The sequence below is a fragment of the Hippoglossus stenolepis genome, chromosome 9 (genome assembly GCF_022539355.2).
Source record: "Hippoglossus stenolepis isolate QCI-W04-F060 chromosome 9, HSTE1.2, whole genome shotgun sequence".
Classification (NCBI taxonomy): domain Eukaryota; kingdom Metazoa; phylum Chordata; class Actinopteri; order Pleuronectiformes; family Pleuronectidae; genus Hippoglossus; species Hippoglossus stenolepis.
Window position 1 is genome coordinate 28351701 of NC_061491.1, and position 7500 is coordinate 28359200.

The following is a 7500-nucleotide window of genomic DNA, read 5'->3' on the forward strand; positions in this document are numbered from 1 at the left end:
ACGGATCTCAGAACGAACAAATGCACCAAACACACGAGTCTTTTTGACGTGACGGATAAAAACGAGGTTTATGGACAGAATGAGGTTTAATTCCTGCAGTTTATCTCCTGGACAAAGAGACGGAGGAGACAATGAATGGTTCTGTTAAAGGAAACAGATTCTGTTCATCCTCAGGTTGATGATTCTAATCAGTGTTACGACTGTAAAAGGTTTTCATGCTCTATGTGTCAGACTACAGAAGAATGTATTATGCATATGTGTATCTGATATATACTTTTGTACAACAGGAGGAAGTGGAGATGCGTCACTGAACATCTCTCAGATCGACAACTGATGAATAACAATTAAAGATAATATCAATAAACTAAAACTACCGTCCTGCAGCTGTTTGCCTCCATCGACCAGTGTAGTCCAGTCCTGATGGATTGTATATTGTATGTATAATATGATGTCATCGTGACCTTCGACCTCTGAAATCTGATCATTTCGTCTTTGAGTCCATGTGAAGGTTCATTCCACATTTGAAGAGGTTCCGTGAAGGCCTTCTTGAGATATGATGTTCACAAGAACACTGGCGTCCTCTGGGTGGACAGAGACAGATGATCTGAGGTGTTGAGGACCAGTGGTTGTTTCTTTCAGAGACAAACACGATCATTTGTTATTAGAGACAAAGACTTTTATTCTCCAATGGTTTTTATTTCCCGTTTCAGTTTCTGCTTCAGAGGCTGAGAAGTAAAGTTTGACTGATTCAGACGACGTCTCGAGTCTCAACGAGTTCAACGACAGGAAGAGAGGGTGAAGGAGCGTTCAGCAAAACACACTGTTCATCCACGAGGGAAGAGACAATGGAGACACACAACACAACACACCTGTAAACACAGCTACACACACGCACACACACACTCGCTCTCTCTCTCTCTGAACTCTAACGACACAACACAGGCTTGTGACTCATGAAGACTCACAGCTGCTTCTCAGTAAACAAATAAAGCTTCAGTATTTTGAATAATTTGATCAGTAACCTAACAAAGCAACTTGAGACGTAGAAGCTGAGTTCAGGGAGAAAATGTTTGTTTTCCTCCGAACACGCTGCAACATGAATCTTCCTCAAAACACGATGTGATTTCAAAATGACGGTGAGAGAATTTGTGTCAGGTGAATAAGGAGGAGGGTTTGTGACCTGTACTGCAGCCGGGGGCACCAGGGGAGATCCCGATGATTGGGCCTCACTTATGGGAGCCGTCATGTCGTCCATCGATATTTACAGCCTGAGTGACCTCAGGTGCATTTTGGGTCGAACCTCGACACGTAAACTCTCGGACGTTTCTGCTCTTTACCGTTTGTTTCTCCGGGTTCGTGTTTCGCTGCTGCTGCACTCGCTGTAGAAACTGAGCTCGTGCATCAGCAGAACGTTTGAGACGTAACCTGAGAGCAGGTGACGAGGCCCTGAAGTGCAGCGGGTTAAAAAAGAGCTGCTGGCATCTGGAGAATGTGAGGAGTGCTTGATTTAACATGCAGAGCTTTGACCTGACAGACGACGCAGCAGCAGAGACGACCTTCAAACGCACCTGGAAACCTGAAGGTCGGTCTGCTGTGATTTACAGTCGAGTCGGTTTCTAACACCAAAAACTCTTTTACTTATTAAAACAAGCAAATACGCTGTTGTAGTCCTGACACATGAAGGGTTTAATTAAACTGATGAATGTTTTTTTACTTTATTTCATTCCCGTCTTGTCGCTCTGCTCGATTTCAGGATGACACGACTCCGTTGTCACTCAGTCGTCGGCCCGGAGACGAGTGTTCTCTCATCGCCGTCACTCTTTCCGTGGCAGCGTGCACATGGCAAGCATAGACGAACAGGAAGTGGATCTATGAGCCGCATTTAAATTGAACCGAATCTGACCTGAGCCCAAAGATTCACACAACAGAAGAACTGTCGGTTCATCAGGCGACAACATTCACACCCTGGTGAAGAGCGGAGGAGAAACGCAGCAGTCGATCACCTTCAGGTTCCTCACTCAACAGCATGACAACAGTTTAATGGGAGTCAGGAGGTTTTTCTAACGTGCACAGTTTGTCACGTGCACACTCCGTCGTTCAGCTGATCACAGGACGGACACAGAGGATTTAAACCAGGATAATCAAAAACATCTCGTTTACCCACAAAACTGTTTTATCTCCAGTTCCTGAATCAAAAGTTGGATTAACATCCCTGTCAGTCGCTGAGGAGACGCTAACAACAACAGGACAGAATAAACGATCCGGGGACGGAGGTCAATGAGTCCTGAGATGTAAAAAAAAGACATGCAACTTTTGGATGTTTGATCTTTTACAGTTTAACCATAAGAGACGTCAGGTTTAATGAGTCTGTGACACAGAAGTCACACGAGTGGAGGACATCACAACGCGTAGGTTAAAGAAGACAGAACGTCCATAAAGCAAGAGACACTGAGGTCCAGTGAGGACGGGACAGCTGAGGATACGTCCATAAAACAACCTTTTCAAAATAAAACCCTCTCTGAGTGTTTTGGATCAGTTTGAATCGTCGTCTACACTCACACACCTGGAAACACACATCACGTGACCCCTCACACACACTGGACACACGTTGTATCGTTGTTACATGTTGTGTAGCAGGAGGTCACGTGACAGGAGCCTGACGAGTCAGTGAAGGATAACTCGAGGTCGTGAGCCTGATCGTCACTCTGAGACTCTGGAGCTCCGAGCTGCTCTGCCTCAGGAGTCAGTGCCTCCCAGCTGCAGGGGCCCGACTCCCCATCGCTCATCAGCGACTTGATTACAGGTTCCACAGGCGACTGTTTCTGTGGAACTGCAGCCGGACATTCCTTCATGTCCTTTAGAGGATCTGCATGTTTCTTAATGGGATTATCTGTTCCCATTCAAAAGGATTTTAAAAATCGGAAAAACATGAACTTCCTGTAAATATAAAATGCTTGAACAATAATCAAAATTTTGAAATGTTGTCAAGCTTGATCAGTACTGGTCATAACTTGATTATTACCATGTCGCTCATATATCCAACGTTGTTAAGGCCAGAAGACAACAACTCGAAGAGAGAATCAATCCAGATGCATGTTGCTGCAGGTCTCAGATCTGAGGCCTGAGTCTGCAGCTCAGATCTGCTGTCAAGGTTTCATGGAAACACACACACACACACACACACACACACACACACACACACACACACACACACACACACAGACACACACACACACACACACACACAAAGGCAGACACACACACACACACACACACACACACAAAGACAGACACACACACACAAAGACACACACAAAGACACACGCACACACACACACACGCACACACACACTCAGTTGTTTACCTGTCCGCAGTTTGTCCACAGCAGCAGCTTCTCCCTCTCTCTCTCTCCCTCTCTCTCTCTCTCTCTCTTCCTCCTCTTCCTCCTCCTCTCCCTCCTCTTCCTCCTCCGGCGGCCGCAGCTCGGTGCTCTGTTGTCGGGCAGACGGAGCACACTCACCGGATCATGGTGGAGCAAAGTAACGGTCACTTCGTGTCTCCGCCGGTTCTCTGTTCTCCTGATGTGTCGTTTAAAGTTTAGAGTTGAAAGTTTCCTTCCGCTTCTTCTCCTGGATCCGAGAGTTGAGAGGAAAAGTTCTGCTCAGTCCAGAGGAACACACACAAAGTTACTGTGTATTTACATCACATCCCGTTTCCGAGGAGGAGGAGGAAGAGGAGGAGGAAGGAACATGAGAACGTCTGACATCTGAGAAGGAAATGGACTGAGGAGCCCTACGAAGGGGACTCATGGGACAGGAAGTACTTTTACTTTGATAATTATCATAACTAGTTATTGTTATTCAGATAAATGATGAACAAATAGGATGGTTTAGTTATTTCAGTAAAACATATAATAAGTTGTGTTAAATGGACTTTAACGATCTGCGTCTGTTAAAGAGGTAAAACTAAAGTGAGGAGTAAATATGACAAGGAACTAAAAACATGTGACTGATTATTGGGGTAAAAAAGGTTTAATAATATGATGATGAACAAATAAAGAAATGTTTGAAAGTTTAGAAATTGTTGTTTAGTTTCAGACTCATGTACTTTAGGTCTTTAGGGTTAACGGTCAAATCAATTTCTTTTTTAGCTTTTTTACTTTTGAATCTAGAATCTATATGTATTTGTTTTCCTTTATTTCTGTTTCTGTTTCCTTATTGGTTTATTGTTCTTGTAGTTGTTGTTTCCTTCAATAAACCAAACCATGAAATGTGCATTTCTGTATCAATTATTTAGATTAGGTTGTAAATTGTTCCTGAGTTTCCTGTTCATTTACACTTTTATTTCAAATATTTGACAAATTAATCGATAATCAGTTTAAAGTTGGTTCCTTGACTTTTCGTTATTTTTGTTTATCTTGAGATCTGAAATATTTTAGGAACAAATTAATAATAATTTAAAGGCTTAATCCTCACTGTTCAGGTTTTGAACTGTTTTATCCTAAATGTATTGAAACAGATTGAAGGTTTTTGATTCATTAGTTTTTAATTTTATTACAGTTTTAATCTTGATAAATGTTAGTGACCTGTTCTGGTCTTATTGTGCTCAATAAGCTGTTTACAGCACAAGTGTCAATCACTCATCTACACATTATTCACTCACCGCCGTCAGGAGCAGCACTGGGATTCAAACCCCAAACCTGTGAGTGTATCACCCACTTTACCCCCTGAGCCACAACCGCCCAAGAGTTAATGTACATGTGTGTGTGTGCGTGTGCGTGTGTGCGTGTGTCTGTGTGTGTGTGTGTGTGTGTGTGTGTGTGTGTGTGTGTGTGTGCGTGTGTGTGTGTGTGTGTGTGTGTGTGTGTGTGTGTGTGTGTGTGTGTGTGTGTGTGTGTGTGTGTGTGTGTGTGTGTGTGTGTGTGTCTGTGTGTGTGTGTGTGTGTGTGTTATCCAGCAGAGAGCAGCAGAGTTTCACAGTAAAATACAGTGATGAAAATGAACTGTCACATCCTCCATCCTTCTCTCCTTCTCTCCTTCTCTCCTTCTCTCCTTCTCTTCTCTCCTTATCTCCTTATCTCCTTATCTCCTTCTCTTCTCTCCTTATCTTATCTCCTTATCTCCTTATCTCCTTCTCTTCTCTCCTTCTCTCCTTATCTCCTTCTCTTCTCTCCTTATCTCCTTCTCTCCTTCTCTTATCTCCTTCTCTCTTCTCTCTCTTCTCCTCTCCTCTCTTCTCTCCTCTCCTTCTCTTCCCTTATCCTTATCTCTTATCTCTCTTTCTCCTTATCTTATCTCCTATCTCTTATCTCCTCTCTTCTCTCCTTCTCTCCTTATCTCCTTCTCTCCTTCTCTTATCTCCTTCTCTCCTTCTCTTCTCTCCTTCTCTTATCTCCTTCTCTCCTTCTCTTCTCTCCTTCTCTCCTTCTCTCCTTCTCTCCTTCTCTTCTCTCCTTATCTCCTTATCTCCTTATCTCCTTCTCTTCTCTCCTTATCTTATCTCCTTATCTCCTTATCTCCTTCTCTTCTCTCCTTCTCTCCTTATCTCCTTCTCTTCTCTCCTTATCTCCTTCTCTCCTTCTCTTATCTCCTTCTCTCCTTCTCTTCTCTCCTTCTCTTATCTCCTTCTCTTCTCTCCTTCTCTCCTTCTCTCCTTCTCTCCTTCTCTTCTCTCCTTATCTCCTTATCTCCTTATCTCCTTCTCTTCTCTCCTTATCTTATCTCCTTATCTCCTTATCTCCTTCTCTTCTCTCCTTCTCTCCTTATCTCCTTCTCTTCTCTCCTTCTCTCCTTCTCTCCTTCTCTTATCTCCTTCTCTCCTTCTCTTCTCTCCTTCTCTTATCTCCTTCTCTCCTTCTCTTCTCTCCTTCTCTCCTTCTCTCCTTCTCTCCTTCTCTTCTCTCCTTCTCTCCTTCTCTTCTCTCCTTCTCTTATCTCCTTCTCTCCTTCTCTTATCTCCTTCTCTCCTTCTCTTCTCTCCTTCTCTTCTCTCCTTCTCTCCTTCTCTCCTCTCTCCTTCTCTCCTTCTCTTCTCTCCTTATCTCCTTCTCTCCTTCTCTTCTCTCCTTCTCTCTTTCTCTTCTCTCCTTCTCTTCTCTCCTTCTCTCCTTCTCTCCTTCTCTCCTTCTCTTCTCTCCTTATCTCCTTCTCTCCTTCTCTTCTCTCCTTATCTCCTTCTCTTCTCTCCTTCTCTCCTTCTCTCCTTCTCTTATCTCCTTCTCTCCTTCTCTCCTTCTCTTCTCTCCTTCTCCTCCTTCTCCTTTCTCCTCCTCTCCTGTTGTTTCTTGTCCTTCTCATTTGTTTCCAACACACGATCATTATCTCTTCTCCTTCCTCCATGCTCTGATTTTCAGTTTCATCCAGCAGGGCGCTGTCCCTCTTTTTTGACACACACACACACACACTCATATTACAACATATTATTATTGTTATTATTGCTATTATTATTATTATTAAAATATACAATTGAGACGGTTGAAATACATTTTCTTGATCAAATTTATCTTTGAACTCCTTTGATCTTTGAGCTCATTGTCAGTCTGAACAGGAAGTGATGTCAGCGCTGAAGGTGATGTCATGATAAAAGCCCAGTGTTACATTTTGTGACCTCTCGACCTCCAGGAGCCTTGGATCCACTGTCACGACATCTTGACTTTCAAAATAAAAGTCTTTAGTGGCCTCTTTATACTGTGTGAAGTTTTAAAACCAAAAACTAAACAACACACAACTTCATGACATCACTAAACCACAGACTGTAAATAAAGATGGACGACATGATGGCTCCCAAGAGTGAAGCCAAATCCACTCCATGTTAGCAGATGGGACATGCCCCCCCCCCCTGGAGCAGCTGAAGAGTGAACAAAGAGACCAGGAGACGACAGGAAGTCAAACAGCTTCGTCCTCAGCTCTGACTCACACATGTAAACGTTCCCGAATGTGAAGCAGCTTCATCCACTTCACCGACTGTGTACAAAAACCATCATCATCGCCCGTCCATGTCGTCATCAGGTCCCTCCTCCTCCTCCTCCTCCTCCTCCTCCTCCTCCTCCTCCTCACATTCAGCCGCTTAACAAACTGCTAATGGACCCGTCATCAATCTGTCGTCCACACGCATGAAATGTTTGTCTTGTCAGGTTTAACTCACCGACCTCTGTGACCTTCTGTGACCTTCTGTGACCTTCTCCCTCAAAATAACTTCACACTTTTATTGTTAACGAGAAGAAGAAGAAGTTTGTGAATTGTTTTTATTGTTTTACCATCAGTGTCCAGTCGTGTGTTCGTGTGAAGAAGACCCAGCAGCTGGTTCCACAGCTGATCTGAAAACAGTTTGTTTGATTCTGTGTTGTTGATCATTTATTTTGGATACAACTTACTTCCTGTGACAGCTCGGGGAACCAAAGAAGAATTTCACAAAGTGTCTGCTCTGGGTCAGGATTCACATTTTCCTTTTTCTCCACATTCATATGAAGTCACACCACTTCATCCACGTTTTTGGTAAAAA

At 43.4% G+C, this 7500-nt stretch overlaps 1 protein-coding gene across 3 annotated transcripts in view; it reads right to left on the reverse strand.

Annotated features, from left to right (window-relative positions):
* Positions 1 to 3737, reverse strand: part of ddr2l (discoidin domain receptor family, member 2, like) — a 22370-nt gene extending 18633 nt beyond the window's left edge. For all 3 annotated transcript variants that reach the window (XM_035165247.2, XM_035165248.2, XM_035165246.2), the window contains exon 1: positions 3365 to 3737. The gene's annotated coding sequence lies outside the window, so the exon portion shown is untranslated. The remainder of the gene's footprint in view (positions 1 to 3364) is intronic.
* Positions 3738 to 7500: the final 3763 nt, after the last annotated feature.